Genomic DNA, 19,433 nt, shown 5'->3' on the forward strand with positions numbered 1-19,433 from the left:
TCGTCCAAATTCTTCTCTAGTGCTCAGAACTGCTCAGAAAGTAGTTTTAAGGCAGTTTTGAGTGTTTTCTTGCTGTTTTGAGTCTTTTGGTTTGTCTTAGTGTTTTAAACTTTAGTTTTGCATTCTTTGGGTCTAGTTTGGTGTTTTATATTGTGTTTTTACGTTTTTGAGTCAAATCCAAGTGATTAACAATCCCTCCTAATCCCCGGTCCAGAACGATCCCTACTTACATTCTTCACTACAATTGATAAAAAAAGGGTTTAATTTGTGTGCGTATAATTCTCACATCAAATTTTTGACAATTTTTCAAATTTTTATGGGATTTTCGAATTTTTAAGTCAAAACACACTAATGCAAAGATCCGGGTAGTTTCACAATTCCGTGTGTTATTGGTAATTCTAGGTTTGAATCTGCCATGTTAGACTTAGGTGCATCCATAAATGTCATGCCATATTCAATTTATGCATCTATGGACCTAGAGGCGTTGAAAAATGATGATGTTATTATACAATTGGCCGATAGATCTAATGCCGATCCAAAGGGAGTTTTGAAAGATGTTTTAGTGTAGGTTAATCATTTGATCTTTCCGGCGGATTTCTACGTACTTGAGATGGATGAATCGGACCATGCCCCGTCATTACCCATTCTCCTTGGAAGGCCATTCATGAAAACTGCTCGTACGAAGATTGACGTTTATAATGGCACCTTGACGATGGAATTTAATGGGGAAGTTATTAATTTCAATCTTTCTGATTCTATGAAGTACCCTAGTGAGGATCATTCATGTTTTGCTATTGATATAATTGATTCTTTGGCGCAGAACCATTTGGACAATTTGAAGGACGATGCACTTGAATTGGTCATTGCACAAGGAAGGGACATGCAAAACATGGAAACAACCACCAAGGAACCCCACGGCATGCATGAGGAATCCTTGGCCGTGCCCCCTAATGAGGATATTATTGAGATGGTGGCTGCCCTCGAGTCATTGCCATCACAATCGGGTAAGTTTTGGACCCTATTTTAAGTTCAGTTTCGGCTAATAAAATGTTTCCCTCAGTTGTGCAGCCACCTACACTTGAACTTAAGCCGTTGCCTAGTCATTTGAAGTATGTTTTCTTGGGCGAGGCTGAGACATTGCCCGTTATTATCTCATCCTCACTCACGACACAAGAAGAAAACAAATTGGTGCGAGTGCTTAAAGAGTACAAAACGGCAATTGGATGGACATTGGCCGACATAAAGGGAATTAGCCCTACTACGTGCATGCATCGCATACTTCTAGAGGAGGAGTCCAAAACATCTCGAGAGGCTCAACGCCGCCTCAACCCTCCGATGATGGAAGTTGTGAAGAAGGAGATAATCAAGCTTTTGGATTGTGGAGTAATCTATCCAATCTCGGATAGTAGGTGGGTTTCGCCCGTGCAATGCGTTCCAAAGAAATCCGGAGTAACTGTGGTCGCAAATGCCAAGAATGAGCTTGTTCCTACGCGCATTCAAACTGGTTGGAGGGTGTGCATCGACTATAGGAAGCTAAACGCCACCACGAGGAAGGATCACTTCCCATTGCCGTTCATTAACCGAATGCTTGAGAGGTTAGCCGGTTATGCTTTCTATTGTTTTCTTGATGGTTATTCCGGTTATAATCAAATTGTCATTGCACCCGAGGACCAAGAAAAAACCACTTTCACATGCCCTTTTGGTACATTTGCATATCGTCGCATGCCTTTTGGGTTATGTAATGCACCTGCCACATTTCAAAGATGCATGATGAGCATATTTTCCGATTATGTTGAGAAAATAATTGAAGTTTTTATGGATGATTTCAGTGTCTTTGGAGATTCCTTTGATGGTTGCTTGCATAATCTAAGTTTGATTTTAAAACGTTGTGTTGAAACTAACCTTGTTCTTAATTGGGAAAAATGTCATTTCATGGTTAAACAAGGCATAGTTTTAGGTCATATCATCTCTGAAAACGGCATTGAAGTTGATAAGTCAAAGATAGATCTTGTACGTCACTTACCCTCTCCGACTTCGGTTAGAGAGGTTCGTTCGTTTCTCGGCCATGCAAGTTTCTATCGTAGGTTAATCAAAGATTTCTCAAAAGTTGCACAACCTCTTTGCCGCCTCCTACAAAAAGACGTGGCATTTAAATTCACTAAGGAGTGCACGGCATCATTCAACCAACTCAAGGAGTTGTTGACCACGGCACCCATTATTGTTCCCCCGGATTGGAGCCTCCCGTTCGAGCTTATGTGTGATGCGTCCGATTATGCTTTAGAGGCTGTTTTGGGACAAAGAAAGGACAAGAGGCCGCATGTCATCTACTATGCCTCACGGACGTTGAACGATGCCCAGTTGAACTACTCCACTACGGAAAAAGAACTTCTTGCCATTGTCTTTGCTTTAGATAAATTTCGTTCATATCTAATTGGTACTAAAGTAATTGTTTTCACTGATCATGCAGCTCTAAAGTACCTGCTCACCAAAAAGGAGGCCAAGCCCCGGCTAATTCGGTGGATGTTGTTACTTCAAGAGTTCGACATCGAGATTCGTGACAAGAAGGGAAGTGAAAACGTGGTGGCTGACCACCTAAGCCGAATGGTGCATAATGAGGAGTCCCTACCCATTGTAGAGACATTCCTCGATGAACAATTGTTGTCCATAAAGGTTAGTACACCTTGGTATGCCGATATAGTTAATTTTTTGGTGTCAAAATGCATTCCAAGTGAGTTCAATAGGCACCAACGTGACAAACTTAAGCATGATGCATGGTTTTATGTGTGGGATGATCCATACTTATGGAAATTTTGTCCCGATCAGATTATACGTCGTTGTGTGCATGATTCTGAATGTCATTCAATTTTGAGTTTTTGTCATACATATGCATGTGGAGGGCACTTTGGCACACAACGCACGGCTCTTAAAGTGTTACAATGTGGATTTTATTGGCCTAGTATTTTTAAGGTTGCTAGAACGTTTTGCTTAACATGTGATAAATGCCAAAGAATGGGTGGTATTAGTGCAAGGGACCAAATGCCGCAGGTTTCTATCCTAAATGTTGAAATTTTTGATGTTTGGGGTATTGACTTTATGGGTCCCTTTCCATCATCATATGGTTTTATGTATATTTTGCTTGTGGTTGATTATGTGTCGAAGTGGGTGGAAGCAAAAGCCACCCGGACTAATGATTCTAAAGTGGTTGCAGATTTTATTAGAACTAACATTTTTGCAAGGTTTGGAATGCCACGAGTGATCATTAGTGATGGAGGGTCCCATTTTTGCAACCGGACCATTAAGGCATTATTGAGGAAATACAGTGTCAACCATAAGGTTTCTACACCTTACCATCCTCAAACAAATGGCCAAGCCGAGGTTTCCAACCGAGAGATCAAGCAAATCCTAGAAAATACCGTTGGGCCAACAAGAAAGGATTGGAGTTCACGGTTAGATGATGCACTTTGGGCATATCGTACGGCATACAAAACCCCCATTGGGATGTCCCCTTTTCGACTTGTCTATGGCAAGGCGTGCCATCTTCCCATGGAGTTGGAGCATAAAGCTCTTTGGGCCGTCAATAAGTTCAACATGCACTTAGGTGAAGCGAGAAGTCATAGGAAATTCCAATTGAATGAGCTTGATGAAATACGACACGAGGCGTACGAGAATGCAAGCATTTACAAGCAAAAGACCAAAGCTTTCCATGACAACATGATCCGTGGGAAATCCTTCTCCATTGGGCAGAAAGTGCTATTGTTCAATTCCCGTTTACGTTTGTTTCCCGGTAAGTTACGTTCAAAGTGGATTGGACCGTTTGTTATTACTAATGTTTTTGTTCATGGTGCAGTCCAAATCCAAAGCTTGAAAACGGGACATGAATTTAAGGTGAACGGGCATCGTTTGAAGCCCTATTATGAGAACTTTGTGGAGCACACCGTGGATGACACCCCCTTGGGTGCCGTGGGCTCCAATCTGGAGTGATTGGGTTCTTCGTCCGGCTGTACGACGTTAAAGCAAGCACTACTTGGGAGGCAACCCATGCATTCAACAAAGGAAGACCTAGAAAGCACTCCAATTCCAGATTTGCGTTCCTAAACTCTTCTCTTTGTTGCTATTTCGTTTCTGCCATGTTAGGTTGTTTAGTTGTTGTTTTGTTTGTTTGTTTGTTAATTGTGTGAGTCTATGCTTGAAACATTGAGGACAATGTTTGATTTAAGTGTGGGGGGGGGGGGGGGGGGGGGGGGGGGGGTAACTAAAGTGTTTTGATGCAAATTCGTAGGGTTTTATCCACCATAACTTCTAATGTTGTTTCTTGCTGTTTTTAAGTGTTTTTAAACTGTTTTAGTGTGTTTTGACTTAAAAATTCGAAAATCCCATAAAAATTTGAAAAATTGTTTCAAAAAACCCAAAAAGAGTTGTTTTTGTGGCTTAGGGTACCTTCCAACATAATGATGAGGATTCGATTTGTAATTGCATGACTATTAAAAAGAGTTGTAAACATGGATGAAAGTTTGATTTACTCTTTGGTTCATGCTTGGTTGTGGTTACAATTTATGAATTCACATGCAATCATAAAAGAAAAAAATCAGTTTTTGTAACATGCTTGAAGGAAGGAACTCAAACTAACGCTACAACCTTGTGAGACTTGAGCCTAAACGTTTATTTGGAGAGTTAATAAGCTGTGCATTGTTGTTTTCTAAAAGTCGTTGCATGATCTCATTATTCTTTGCTTGGTTGCTACTTAGAAGGCGTTTCATCATTTAGTTCCAAACACTAAAACTCATGCCCAATTCATTCAAAGCATGTTATTGATTTGCATAACACATATTCAAGATGAAGTTGTGTAGTGACCACCATAGTCAAATTGCCATATTTCCCTATTTCATTTGTTTTGTAGGATTTAACCCCGTTGAGCCTTGTGTAGCCTACTTTCTTTGTTAACCCACAATTATCCTCACCTAGCCTAGAGTAGGACCACCCATACCTTTGTTCTTGAAGCATAGTAAAAGCATAACTCAAGATGAATTCCTTTTGATCATTGCATTGCAGAAAACAAGTGTGGGGGAAGGATTCTTGATATATGGGTGTGCCAAAGTCTTGAATGAGGCACGGCAAAGAAAAGAAGGAAAAAAAAAATCGTGGAAAATAAGAAGAAAAAAAAAAGAAAAGTTGTGAAAAGAATGAAAAAGGAGTTGAAAAGATGTGAAAAAGTGTTCTCAAGTGTTGTTGTTGAAGGAAGGGTCCAAAACATTGAATTCGGCCCTAATTGATTGCTTGAACCTTCCCTTTGAGTTTAAAAGTTGATTTCTGCATTCTAAGGGGAATTCTAAGTTCAATTTCATTACGTTGCTTACTATTGCTTTAAAGAACGTTTGTTTTCCCTATCCTTTCGTTGTTAGCCAACTCCCCAAGCCCCGTTACAACCCTTGACTTTAATCTTGAGTGTTGTGTGTTTCAATTTGTGTAGTTTGAATTTGGTTTGAGCATATGGTGTCACTGGTTCTCGCATCTAAGTAGTAGCGTTCCATTCATGAGATCATATCTAAACATGTTATTAACTCCGGAAATTGCGTTCTTTGTTATACATATATGTCAGCATTCGTTTTTATATTTACATCAATCTTCTCACATATACCTAGTGTAGGGTGTGAAGTTAGAAAATCTGTGTAAAAATAGAGTGCATTCTAGTGAGGAATTGAGGGAATTCTCTAAGGCATGTTACTACATTCAAAACGTTGTTTTAATTGATTAAATGTGAACTAATAAGTAGTAACTATGATTAAGTGTGTATTGAAGTATAAAGAAAGCTAAAAACCGTGGGAATGATGTTCTTTAATGTGTCATGTTCGTTGGAAATCCCTGAGGCAATTGTTGGAAGGCTTAGATTGTGTTTTGTTTGTTTTGTTTATTTCGTTTTGCTCGAGGGCTAGCAAAAGCTAAGTGTGGGGGAATTTGATAGGAGCATATTTATGCTACTTAGTTATGATGTTTCCTTGCAATTAATGAGTTAATTACTATGTATTTTAGTCTTTTAAAGTATTTTCATATGTTTTTAGGTCCTAATGGCAAAGGGAGCAAGAAAGTGCATTTTGAGGCTATTTGGAGCATTTTTGGGCATGGATTGGATAGCTTAACCATGGAGCAAAGAGGATGGACGAAATTGAAGACTAGAAGAGCTAGGAAAGGCTACAAATCTGGTGGAAGAAGTTCTAATGCAAAGAGGATAAGGAAGAAGCAAGAAACAAGGAACCTTATCCAACCTTATCCAACCTTATCTTATCCTATCCTAGAAACCTTATCCTATCCTATCTCTAACATTATCCTATGTTATCCTATTCAAATCAGGTGGGGACTTAAACTTAGCTATTTAGGTGGGATTAGATGTATATCTAAACACTTAGAACAGATTCTAGACCCTCATTCCTTTGTATGCCGCATGTACACCACTCCTAGTAGGTTTAGGAATTGAAAACCTTCTCCTACTCTTATATCACATGTTCATGTCCCTTTAGGATTAGGAATCTGATCTAAACCCTTCTTTCTAGAAGCATTATCTTATCCCTACAACCCTTGCTGCACCTATCCTTCTAGAATCCCTAAATCCTAGCCGAATTCCCTAATCCAATTCCCACTTGATTTCTGCCATTTAATTAACCCTTTTTCAATGGGATGGTGCAATCCTTCTCTTTCACTAAGTGTGTCAAACTAGCCTATATAAACACCCCTTGCCGTACCATTTAGACCACCACCCCTTCACACAACATTCAAACCTTCATTCAGAAATCCACCCTTTGCCGTGACCTTACAACCACCCATCCATCATTCCCCTACTTCCACACCTCCATCCCAACCTCCATACACCACCATTAACCCTTGCCGCACTCCCCATCCCTCCTACTCACTACCCTACCATCACACATCCATTCCTCCATACAAATACCACCCAAAACCTGTCCTTAGACCTTATGCCGCAACAAAGAGAAGGAGAAGAGGGCTTGGGCGTTCATGCAATTCAAGTTCGAGTTGCTGGAATTTTTAGGTGTTTCCTTTCCTTTGATTTCAATGGTTAAATTTACTTCTCTTTGTCTTGTACGTATGAGGAACTAAACCCCCCCCCTTGGCTAGGGGGGGATTCGAAACCATGATCATGCTTGCTATACGATTTGATTACCTCTAATTGCGTTTCATAAGTTGTGAATTCAATTCACTTATCTATTTGAATTAAACTGATTTGTGTGTGTTGGTTGAGAGTGCACGCTTAATTATCATGCATAAATCTAATGCTAGGATATAAGGAAGTTTCCCCGTTACAAACTTATATTCACAAGTAGTAAAAGTTGATGACCTCAATTGCGTTAAGTAAATTCTTGGCATAAGTTTCATGCAATTCATAGTAACGAGTGCTTCGTCAATGCTTATGGTTTTCAAAGAACTTAATGATTCTTGCTTGTATCTCTATTATGCAATTCATGTAGGGAACTTGTGGGGAATGCTTTGGGTTGTCGTATGCAATGATCCAATTCAATAACGTTAGGAAAATCTGAGGGTTAATTAGTGCAATTCACGGTTAATCTGGGGCGTTGAGAATTCATGGGTTATTGAAAAGCAATTAGAAATCGTTTTGTGTGCAAGTATGGCATGTGTGGAGATGAACCCCTTAGCTAGCTTTCATTCCATTCATTAAATCCAAACTCGTTTTAAAATCTGTTCGTTTTACAAAGTTTTAAGTTTTGTTTTCAAATTCGTCAAAATCAAAATCCCCCTTTACTTGGAGTGTCAAATTAGTTAGAAATCAATTTAGTTTGTGTTTATAAAGTATCTTGAGTCAAGTTATAACTATTTTCGTCCAAATTCTTCTCTAGTGCTCAAAACTGCTCAGAAAGTAGTTTTAAGGCAGTTTTGAGTAGTTTTAAGGCAGTTTTGAGTGTTTTCTTGCTGTTTTGAGTCTTTTGGTTTGTCTTAGTGTTTTACACTTTAGTTTTGCATTCTTTGGGTCTAGTTTGGTGTTTTATATTGTGTTTTTACGTTTTTGAGTCAAATCCAAGTGATTAACAATCCCTCCTAATCCCCGGTCCAAAACGATCCCTACTTACATTCTTCACTACAATTGATAAAAAGAGGGTTTAATTTGTGTGCGTATAATTCTCACAATAATTTTTTGGCGCCGTTGCCGGGGACAATTTGATAAGAGCAAATTTATGCTAGTTAGTTATGTTGTTTCCTTGCATTTAGTTACTTAATTACTATCTATTTTAGTCTTTTAAACTATTTTCGTATGTTTTTAGGTCCTAATGGCAAAAGGAGCAAGAAAGTGCATTTTGAGGCTATTTGGAGCAATTTTGGGCATGGATTGGATAGCTTAACTATGGAGCAATGTGGATGGACGAAATTGAAGTCAAGAGATGCTAGGAAAGGCTAAAAATCTGGAGAAAGAAGTCCAAATGCAAAGAAGACAAGGAAAGAGCAAGAAATAAGGAACCTTATCCAAATTTCCTTATCTTATCCAAACCTTATCCAACCTTATCTTATCTTATCCTATCCTAATCTTTTCCTACCTTAATTCCAACTTCAAAGAAGACTCCTTTTCACATTAAATCACCTAAATATCAAGTTCTAGAAGCCCTATTTTCGTGCATTAAGTTTATGGCACATTTAACCCTTCTAGAAGTTCTAGAATCTGCCACAAGAACCATTCCTTGTCCTTCTTGGAATCTGATTGAAAGTATCCTTGTTCTTTGGTGATTTGGAGTCCTAATTCCTCTCCTTTTCAGCCCAAATTCGTGCTTCCCCTTCACCCTATAAATACTTGATGCCACAACACTCAAAAACCACCACCCTCTACCACAAATTCACACCACACCTCAAGAGCCTAAATTCACACAAATCCCCATTGTTGGCAGCAAGGAAGGAAGGAGGAGCCACCTGGAGTGTTTCTAGGTGTATTCTATTTTTGTTTTTAATGTTTAAGTTTAATTATCTTTTTTTTGTTGTAAACATGACGAACTAATTTTGTTTTGGCTAGAGGAGACTTTGAAACCATGATTATATTTGCAATATGAATTGATTAATTTCAGTTGTGATTTCATAAATGGTGAATGCAATTTACTTAACCGTTTGATGGATAACTTATTGTTGTTTGTTGATTAAGGGTGCACACTTAGTTTGCATGCATGAATTTGGGGCTAGAATATATGGGAGTTTCACATAATCGTTACAAACTTATATTCACAAGTAGTTAAGGTTGTTTTCACAATCATGTTAAGTAAATTCCTAGCATGAGTATCATGATGTCATAGTTACAAGTGCTTTGTCAATACTTATGATTTTCATAGAACGTAATGATCTTTGATTGTATCTCTATTATGATGTCATGTAGGGAACTTTTGAAGAATGCTTTGGGTTGTCGTATGATGTCATCCAATCCAATAACTTAAGGAAAATCTAAGGGTTAATTAGTGATGTCACGGTTAATCTAGGGTGTTGAGGTTCATGGTTTATCGAAAAGCAACTAGAAATCAATTTGTATGCAAGTGTGTCATGTGTGGAGAAGGACCCTCTAGCTAGCTAATCACCCATCCATATACCCAAATTCGTTCATAACTTTGTCTAAGTTTAGTTTCTATTTTGTTTTAATTCAAATTCGTCAAAACCAAAACCCCCCTTTGTTTTAAGTGTCAATTAGGTTAGAATCTGAGCTATTGTGTGTTTTTGAGTATTTTGGGTCAAAACCAACTCTATTTTCGTCCAAATTGAGTCCTAGAGTCTAGTTTGAGTCTTTTTGATTGTTTTGTGTTGTTTTGAGTCTTTTAAGTTTGTTTTGAGTCATATAAGTTTAGTTAAGAGTCTTTTGAGTTTATCTAAGTGTTTTTAAGTTTAGTTTTATGTTTTTGAGTCAGTTTAGAGTAGATTAGCAATCCCTCCTAATCCCCGGCCTAGAACGATCCCTACATATATCTATACTACAATTGTCAAAAAGAGGGTTTAATTTGTGTGCTATTATATAGGGTTCTACACCAAACCCTAAACCCTAAAGCCGACCCTATGGTTAACAACTTTGCGAAGTTCTACACCAACACTTACGGCTGCATAGACTACGTGGCATGTCTGCTTATAAAAAGTAGCACGCCTGCTAATGGTCTATAAAGTCTAAAGCTTAAGGCATGAACAAAAGAAGCGAAGATGGAGAAAAGTGAAGGAAACAAGTTTATTAAATTTTCTAGCAAAATTGATAAACAACTAGCAAAGATCGAAATAGTTCAAGCAAAACAAAAGCAACAAGGAAAACAAAGAAAACCCTAAAAGCAACTTAGAAGACTATTCTTCAGCAACTTAGACATTCCACGACTACTTGGTCGCCACACCTTCAGCAGCTATGATGCCCTCAGTAGCGGCGTCATCCGACGATTCACCCCCAGCTGTCCTAGCCTGGGTACCAACTTCTCCAACTATTTCACCAATAGAAGACTCAAAGTAAAGGCGAGCAAGTCTTCCGGAGAAATAGAAAAGATCTCGAAGTCTTTACCAGAAACCTCAAAGTTAGACGGCCGCCCAAAGAGATGATCTACATAACCCAGCTTGTTGAAATCAATTTGATTCTAAGTAAGCAAAGCCTCGAACCCAGCCTTTTCACCCTTTAACTGCTCATTCTCCTTGAGCAGACAAGCACGAACCTGCTACAACTCCTCCACTTCTTTCTTTAGATTCTCGTTAATCTTCAGGGAACCTTAGAGTTCCAACACTTGAGGCTCAAGCTTATCAACAACCTTCTTGAAGTGGATCACTTGGTTATAAGTAGCGATTAATTCTTCATCATTTACATAAGCAGCAGAGCGAAATTCAGAGATAGGTCGCTCAAGATCTTGAATCTGAGGTATGTAACACTCGATCTCCTTCTCTACACTTTCATACTTTACTTGGATCGTGTCAAGCCTAGTCTTTAAATCCACGATCTCTTGGCGAGCGGCCTTAAGTTGCAGAGAAGTGGGGGTAGAGACATGAGACCCCTTCAAAGTAATAAGCTCATATTCGAATTTCTTGACTTTCTCGATCGAGGAATAAGCTTCGGGCTGCCATAGTTTTTGCTACCTCCTTGGTAGCCTTGGTATCCTCTTGATCAAGAAGCATGGACTCTGCTGCCAGAATCGCTATTTTCTACATCATGGCTAGTAAAGCAGTCCTCATGTACCCGACTGTATGCTTCGCAAAAGAAACTCGGGCCAATAATCCCTTTGATTCCATTAACAAACTTGGTACATACATCCATGTCCTTAAGCAGATCTGGTTTCAAAAGTGCACAAATCTCAGCAACTTCCCCCGAAATGAACTTGGTGGATTTCTCACGACTGCTCGCACGAGTAGTCTCTTGCATCTCAGTAGACGAGTTGGTCTTAGCAGCAGAGGGGATGAGCTTTGGCACCATTTTAGCAAGCAGGGACACCTTGCCGTTCTTCAAAGTAGCAAACTTCTCCAAAGGTGAACCAGACTTAGCCCCAGACGGACGCTTTGACATAAACTCAAAGCATCGAAGATATGGAGGAACTTCTACGCTGGGCAATCCTATCAGCAATCGAGCTAGTAGTCTTCAGAACGGATGACTCCACCAGCACAGATCCAGCAAACCTTTCTTTCTTGCTTTTTAAGGAAGTCAAGTTAGTCACAAACTTAGAAGCAGCCGATGAACCCTCGCGAGCAACGGAAGCAATCTTCGGTCTCTTGTCAGCAGGTATCTCTTGAGCAGTCGGAGAACCCCCGCTAGCAGTTCTCGGTTTCTTTTCAGTAGGCGTCTCTTGAGCAGGTGGATGATTTTTCTTTTTCCCACTTTATTTGTAGTAGGCTCCATCACAGTGATAGGCCGAGCCAACGCCTCTTCCTTGATTCGTTTTATCTCTTCTTTCAGGGGAAACCACCTTTTTCCCTATGAAAAGGATGAAGCAGCCAACACCACTCACGATATTTGGAGGGGATACCCAAAACAACATGCACTTTCTTCATGTCCGCAGAAGCCTTAAGAGTTGAGCCGAATTCCGAGTCTACAAAAGTAGCATAAGGCAATTAGAAAATTAAATAACAACTTACCATAAGTACAAAGCAGCTGAAAGATTAAGCAGCTTAGTTACCAGATATGAAGATCGTGGGAACATGCAGCTCAAGGGAAGAATCAGACTCCCACTCTCCACTTATCTCCAAAGTCTCCTTGGCCCAGTCATGATCTCCCTTGCTCGAGTTATTAAAAAGCCTATTGCGAAATTGCAGCTGCCTAACTCCATCAATGTGTCTTATGTCGAAGAAATACCAAAATTCTTTAACGGTTAGATCTAAGTCAAAGAATTGGCTTAGATTTTGGAATCCTACCATCACACGGACCACGTTTGAAGAACATTGGGCAGAGGCACATCTCATGGAGCAGAACACTTCTTGGAAAAATGTGGCATAGGAAAAGTGAATCCCAACACAAAATAGTAGGGTTGGAACTTGATGGCTCTCCGAGCCCCATCATATAGCTCACGGCTGTTACCATCCTTAACTCGCTTCACACACACTCTTGACAGAATGGCATGCCAATATTCCTCAAGGAAGTCTCTAAACAAATCATCAGAGCTAATCTTAAAGTGAGCAGCCTTGAAGTAGCCAACCTTGCTCAAAGACCCGCCTTAACGATACAATGGTGGCACGCCATCATCATTCTTATGGCTCGAGTAAGACATACTTGAAGGAATTCTACAAAAAGTACAAGGAAGATTCATTAGAGGGTTGTTCAAAACAAAACAAAAAAAAATTAAAATAAATAAATAAAAAGGCCTCAAGGCCTAAGCCTTCTTGGGCACTTTTTCCCCTCTCAGCACAAATAGGCCGTATGACCCAGTTTTTTTTTTTTTTTTGTTTTTTTAAATAGCGATGGAGGTCCAAAGTTACAGGAACTCAGCGCCCAAGCCACGCCAAGCCCCACGACTTGGCTTAATCTTCCTTGCCTCTACGTCATGCCGTACTTCATTGCCTATAGCCACAGTGCCATGGTTTCCTCCCATTAACCTTTTCACATCCTCAACCCCCGTCGAGCCAAATTTCAAGTCCCGAGACTCTAAGAAAATCAAGAAGACAAGAAAATTAAATTCTTTTCTTACCAAGAAGCAACGAGAAGACGAAGCAAGCAACAAAAGACAATCATTTACATGGGCAAGATGAAGAAGATTGCAAGAGAAGGGGGAACAAATATTGTAACATCCCACATCACCTAGGGCAATGGATCCTCTAAGCCTTATATGTATATTCTCATCTCTACCTAGCACGAGGCCTTTTGGGAGCTCATTGGCTTCGGGTTCCGTAAGAACTTCGAAGTTAAGCGAGTAGGGCATGAGAGCAATCTTATGATGGGTGACCCACTGGGAAGTTCTTGTGTGAATTCCCAGAAACAAAACCGTGACGGCGTGGTCGGGGCCCAAAGCAGACAATATCGTGCTATGGTGGAGTCGAGCCCGGGATGTGGTGGGGGCCCGGGTTAAGATATGATAATTTGGTATCAGAGCCAATCCCTAGCCAGATGTGTGCCGACGAGGACGCCGGGACCTTAAGCGGGGTGGATTGTAACATACATCACCCAAGGGAGTGGATCTCTACCTAACATGAGGCTTTTTGGGAGTTCACTGGCTTTGGGTTCCGTAGGAACTCCGAAGTTAAGCGAGTAGCGTGCGAGAGCAATCCCATGGTGGGTGACCCATTGGGAAGTTCTCGTGTGAGTTCCCAGAAACAAAACCGTGAGGGCGTGGTCGGGGCCCAAAGCGGACAATATCGTGCTAGGTAGAGTCGAGCCTAGGATCCCCCATCGCCCAGGGAAGTGGATCCTGTAAGCCTTATATGTATATTCTCATCTCTACCTAGCACGAGGCCTTTTGGGAGCTCACTAGCTTCAAGTTCCATTGGAACTCCGAAGTTAAGCGAGTAGTGCGCGAGAGCATTCCCATGATGGGTGACCCACTGGGAAATTGCTAGTGAGTTCCCAGAAACAAAACCTTAAGGGTATGGTTGGTTACCAAACGGACAATATCATGCTACGGTGGAGTCAAGCCTGGGATGTGGTAGGGGCCCGAGCCGCGATGTGACAATTATCTCTGAAGTAAACATGTAAGCCAAATGGAATAAATCAATGTAAAATGTCAAAAAAAAAAAGAATCTGGATTGGAGAGAAATAATGGCACTGCAACATGTCAAATCTCTTTTCTCAAAAAAGGTTATTGATATAATTTCAACTAGCACGAATGACATGGGGCCTTTGAGCCTTAATTTCTTTAGGAAAAACAATTTGTCCGCTTCATGGAAAGTCATTAGAGAAAATAGTTCGGTTACAGATTCTCAGAAAAATTTGATTGTTGTAAATGCCAGACAAGAGACAGCTAGGGTTAAAGTGGATGATTCTTCAGATGATCATGCTCAAGCTCTTGATCCTACAAAACTAGCCATAAGGCAACTAAGAAAGAAAATGAGTGACAAGCGTGCAAATGAGTTGGTACAACGAGATGGCGAATCAATTGTAAAGCTTGAAACTGCAACCATTGAGCGGTCTAAATCAACCCACTGGGAAGTTGCTCGTCAATTCCCAGAAACAAAACTATAAGGGCATGGTTGAGGCCCAAAGCGGACAATATCATGCTACGGTGGAGTCGAGCCTGGGATGTGATAATTTGGTATCAAAGCCAATCTCTGGCCAGAAGTGTGCCATGAGGACGTCGGGCCCCTAAGAGGGGTGGATTGTAACATCCCACATCGCCTAGGGGAGTGGATCATGTAAGCCTTATATGTATATCTCTACCTAGCATGAGGCCTTTTGGGAACTCACTGGCTTCGGGTTCCATCGGAACTCCGAAGTTAAGCGAGAGTATTCCCATGATGGGTGACCCACTAGGAAGTTGCTCGTGAGTTCCCAGAAACAAAACCGTGAGGGTGTGGTCGGGGCCCAAAGCGGACAATATTGTGCTACGATAGAGTCAAGCCCAGGAAGTAGTGGGGCCCAGGCGGGGATGTGATAACATCACCCAGGGGAGTGGATCCTCTAAGCCTTATATGTATATTCCCATCTCTACCTAGCACGAGGCCTTTTGGGAGCTCAATGGCTTCGGGTTCCATAGGAACTCCGAAGTTAAGCAAGTAGCGCGCGAGAGCAATCCCATGATGGGTGACCTATTGGGAAGTTCTGTGTGAGTTCCCAGAAACAAAACCTTGAGGGTGTGGTCGAGGCCCAAAGCGGACAATATCGTGCTACGGTAGAGTCAAGCTCGGGATGCGGTGAGGTCCTGTATCGGGATGTGACAAATATTCTCTAAGCTCTCTCTCGCTTGGAGGGTAAAATAAATTTCTCTCCAAAGTTGATTTAATAATCCACTTTAGGTGGACTTAAATAGGCTTTGAAAGAAATTTATTTCCCTTTCCTAAAAGGATCTAATTTCTTATTCAAGAGGAAATCTACATCAAAATAGGAAACAAACCTATGTTTCCTAATGTAAGAAAATCTCTACACCTGTTGCCCTTTTCTGCGAGCAGCCCAACAGGTGTGAGGGCATTTATGGAGCCAAAAATAATCACAAGACGACAAGTGGATTTTTGGGTGAAAGAGGACAAAAATACCCTTGAGGCATATCGGGATTCCAATGCACGAGTAGCGGGCAATCATCACTCAACCAAGTCAAAAATGCCCAAAATAGGTAACAATTCAAAACCTATTTCATCCATTCACATCAAATCCTTCCTACAAGGTAATTCCCAAAAACATTCCTTTTGAATTATGTTAATTGGCTAATTAATGGGTTTATTGCCTAATTAATCCATTAATTGTCAATTAAACTATCCATAACAACCAAAAAATACGCAAAGGGCTAGTCACCTTCTCTCCCAAAGAGACTGGCCATACCTCATATATTCTACCACATTTTGCCCTTTTATTATATTAATTAGCTAGTTAATTAGGCAATTATTCTATTTGCTAATTAATTATCTAATTATTTTCATAACTCCCAAATTAATACAAATCAAGAACCTAGCCCACAAAGGGAGCTAGGTGGCCGGTCTTGTCTCACCTAAGGAGGCTAGCCACTCTCCTATATAAACCCCATCATTCTACTCAAAGTTCACTTCCAATTCTCTTGCTAAAATTCTCTAAAATTCTCAAACACTTTCTCTCTAAATTCTAACTTTGGCATTAGAGGTTTTTCGGCTAAAGCCCCCTCCCCCCAATTCATCATAGGTGTGTGAGGCTCTTGGCCTTGACCAAAGGTGTTAATTGTTTTGTGGGTGCAATTTTGTCCAAGAAGAAAAAGGCGGAAATTTGCATCCACATCTAGTATATCCAAAGATGCAGCATTTTTTTTTCATTGCTATCTCTTTGAAATCTACTTTTCACAATTAGGAAGTGATGCCTTCATTGGGGTAATTTTAAGAAATGGAAGAATGCAAGAGAATGTTTTGACAAACATGTTGGTCCTATTGGTAGTGTCCAAAATAAAGCAAGAGAAATGGAACCAAAAGACACATATTGAAGCAGTTGTGATCAAACAGCCAGAAGAATAATGTATGAAATATCGTCTTTGCTTGAATGCATCAATAGATTTAACTAAGCTCTTGTTGCGACAAGGCCTTCCTTTTCGTGGCCACGATGAAAGTGACACTTCAAATAATAGGAGGAATTATTTAGAACTCTTGCAATTCCTTGCAGATCATGATGAGAAAATAAAGGAAGTTGTGTTGGAAAATGCTCCAAGAAATCTCATGCTAATAGCTCCTTCAATTCAAAAAGATATTGTCAATTCATATGCCTTCAAAACCAGTAAGGATATTATGAAGGAAATGAAAGAGAGTAAATTCTTTTCTATAATGGTAGATGAATCACGTGAAGTTTCAATAAAAGAGCAAATGGCTATGGTTTTGCATTATGTGGACAACAAAGGTCAAGTATTTGAAAGGTTCATTGGAGTCCAACATGTTACTAAAACAACTTCAATTAAACTAAAGGAGTCCATTGGTGAGTTCTTGAAGCTACATGATTTAAGTTAGTCCAACCTACGAGATCAAGGTTATGATGGCACGAGTAATATGAGAGGTGAGTTCAATGGCCTTAAAAAAATTTGGATGAAGAAAGTTGTGTATTCTATGTTCATTGTTTTGCTCATCAACTACAATTAGCTCTTGTTGCAGTAGCATAGAAAAACTCCGATGTTGCCTCTTTTTTTCACATTGACTAATAGTTTGGTGAATGTTGTTGGATGCTCATGTAAGTGTTGTGATGTACTTAGAAACAACAAGAAAATCTCATGAAAGCTATTGAAAATGATTGTCTTGAAACGGGGCAAGGATTAAATCAATAAACTAGTCTCAAACGTGTTGGGAATACACTATGAAATTCACATCATGGTGCTTTGATTAGTTTGATTACAATGTTCTCTTCTGTGGTGGATGTGCTTGACATGATTGTTGAAGATTGCTACAATGATATTGTTGGTGAAGCAAAAAGGTTATTAAAAGATTTACAACCTTCTGAACTTGTGCTCCTCCTCTTTTTGATGAAATCCATATTGGAAATTACAAATGATTTGTCACAAGCATTGCAAAAGAAATATCCAGAGATTGTGAATGCAATGGCTTTAGTCAAGACATGTAAAAAACAACTATGTTGCATGAGAAATAATGAAAATTTTGATTTTTTGGTTGATAAAGTATAATCCTTTTGTGTCGAACATGAAATTGAAGTACCTAATTTGGATGATTCATATGTCATTCGAGGGAAGTCATTGCATAAGGCTTCAGAAAAGACCAATCGTCATCATTACAAAGTGGAACTCTTTTTTGAGGTCATTGATTTTCAACATACATAATTAGATGATTGCTTCATTTAAGGTAATACCAAATTGCTTATTTGCTTGGCATGTTTGAGTCCGAATGATTCATTTGTAGCTTTTGATGAAGAAAAGCTTGTTCATCTTGCTCAGTTGTATTCTAAAGATTTCATGGAACGAGATCGATTGGCACTTCAAGATCAACTTGATATTTATATTCATTTTATGCATTCTGATAATGATTTTTCTCAATTGTGGGAGATTAGTGATCGTGCTAAGAAAATGGTGGAGAAAGGGTTGCATCAAACATTTGCATATGTATATTTGCTTGTTTAGTTGGCTTTGGTTTTGCCAGATACAACCGCTTTATGGTAGAGGGCATTTTCTACTGTGAATATCATTAAGGGTCCACTTCACAGAAAAATGGGAGATTAATGGTTGAGTGACAGATTAGTCTTTTGCATTGAGAAAGATGTTTTTTCATGTATTGGTAACGAAGCTATCATGAAACATTTTCACACTTATTAACCTCATCTTGGACGCTTGAATTAGGATGTTATAGCTTGTAATGTTATTTTGCGTATGATTTTTTAATGAAATATTTTATAATTTAACTTTTCAATGTTATTTTTGTCTATAAATTTTTTGATCTTTATTATTGGGACTGTTGAGTTTAAAATCCTGGTTCCATCATTGGTTATAGGATTTATTCCACATCGAACTGTCTATTTTGTTAGTCTCGGTTCATAGATCATCTATGCAAAAATTTAATTCAATCCGAAACTATTTTCCCATTTAATTGTTTGGATGAAATTCAATGTTTCTTAGAACATATTATTTGTCAAATTCTTCGAACTTAATTAGATGCTTCAAATATTTACGATTTGATTAATATTTTGCAAGAATAATCTATAAGATACAACTTGAAAACCATACAGTTCAGATCGTTAAAGTTCAATGTGATGTAAACCTTACGACTAATCTCTTTTTTTTTTTTCCTTCCGGTTATGCGTGTGGAATTGGACTAATGTTCGATTTTCTTGTATTTTGAGGTACCTCCTCATCTTGGATATTTTGGTTGACTGGCGTGGCCCTTTTACTTGGTTAGCAAATAAAAAAATCAATTATTTCAAATATTCATATTACCATACTTTTTGCGGTACAATGGAGATTGTTGAGTCAAATTTACAGTTGGATATAACTTTTGACTCTAAATTTTATGTTTATGGGAGATGGCCTAATTTGCGATATACCTAGTATTAAAACATGTTGTTTTTGGTTAAATATCTTAATGGATTGAGAGTGGAGTTTTTACTCATGCAGTTTGAAATTCTTCATCTCTCTCAAATTGTTGTAACAGATTCAATCTCCCCCTCCCTTAATCCCTTAATAATAATAAAAGTGTCACTTAGTACTATGGTCTAGTGATATTCTGTTTTACTTGTAAGTGAAAGGTCTAAGGTTTAATTCTCCCTTAAGATGAATTAGAACCACATTATTGTTAGGCTATTATGAGGCTAAACCCTTCTACATTCCCTTAATGTAAATAATATCAATTGTTAAATAATAATAATAATAGTAAAATTAAAATAAATGTATTTAAAACATGTCATGTAT

Source organism: the organism of the source record quoted next, unplaced genomic scaffold (genome assembly GCF_019419815.1).
Source record: "Pyrus x bretschneideri cultivar Hongxiangsu unplaced genomic scaffold, Pyrus_bretschneideri_v1 Contig3, whole genome shotgun sequence".
NCBI classification, from domain to species: domain Eukaryota; kingdom Viridiplantae; phylum Streptophyta; class Magnoliopsida; order Rosales; family Rosaceae; genus Pyrus; species Pyrus x bretschneideri.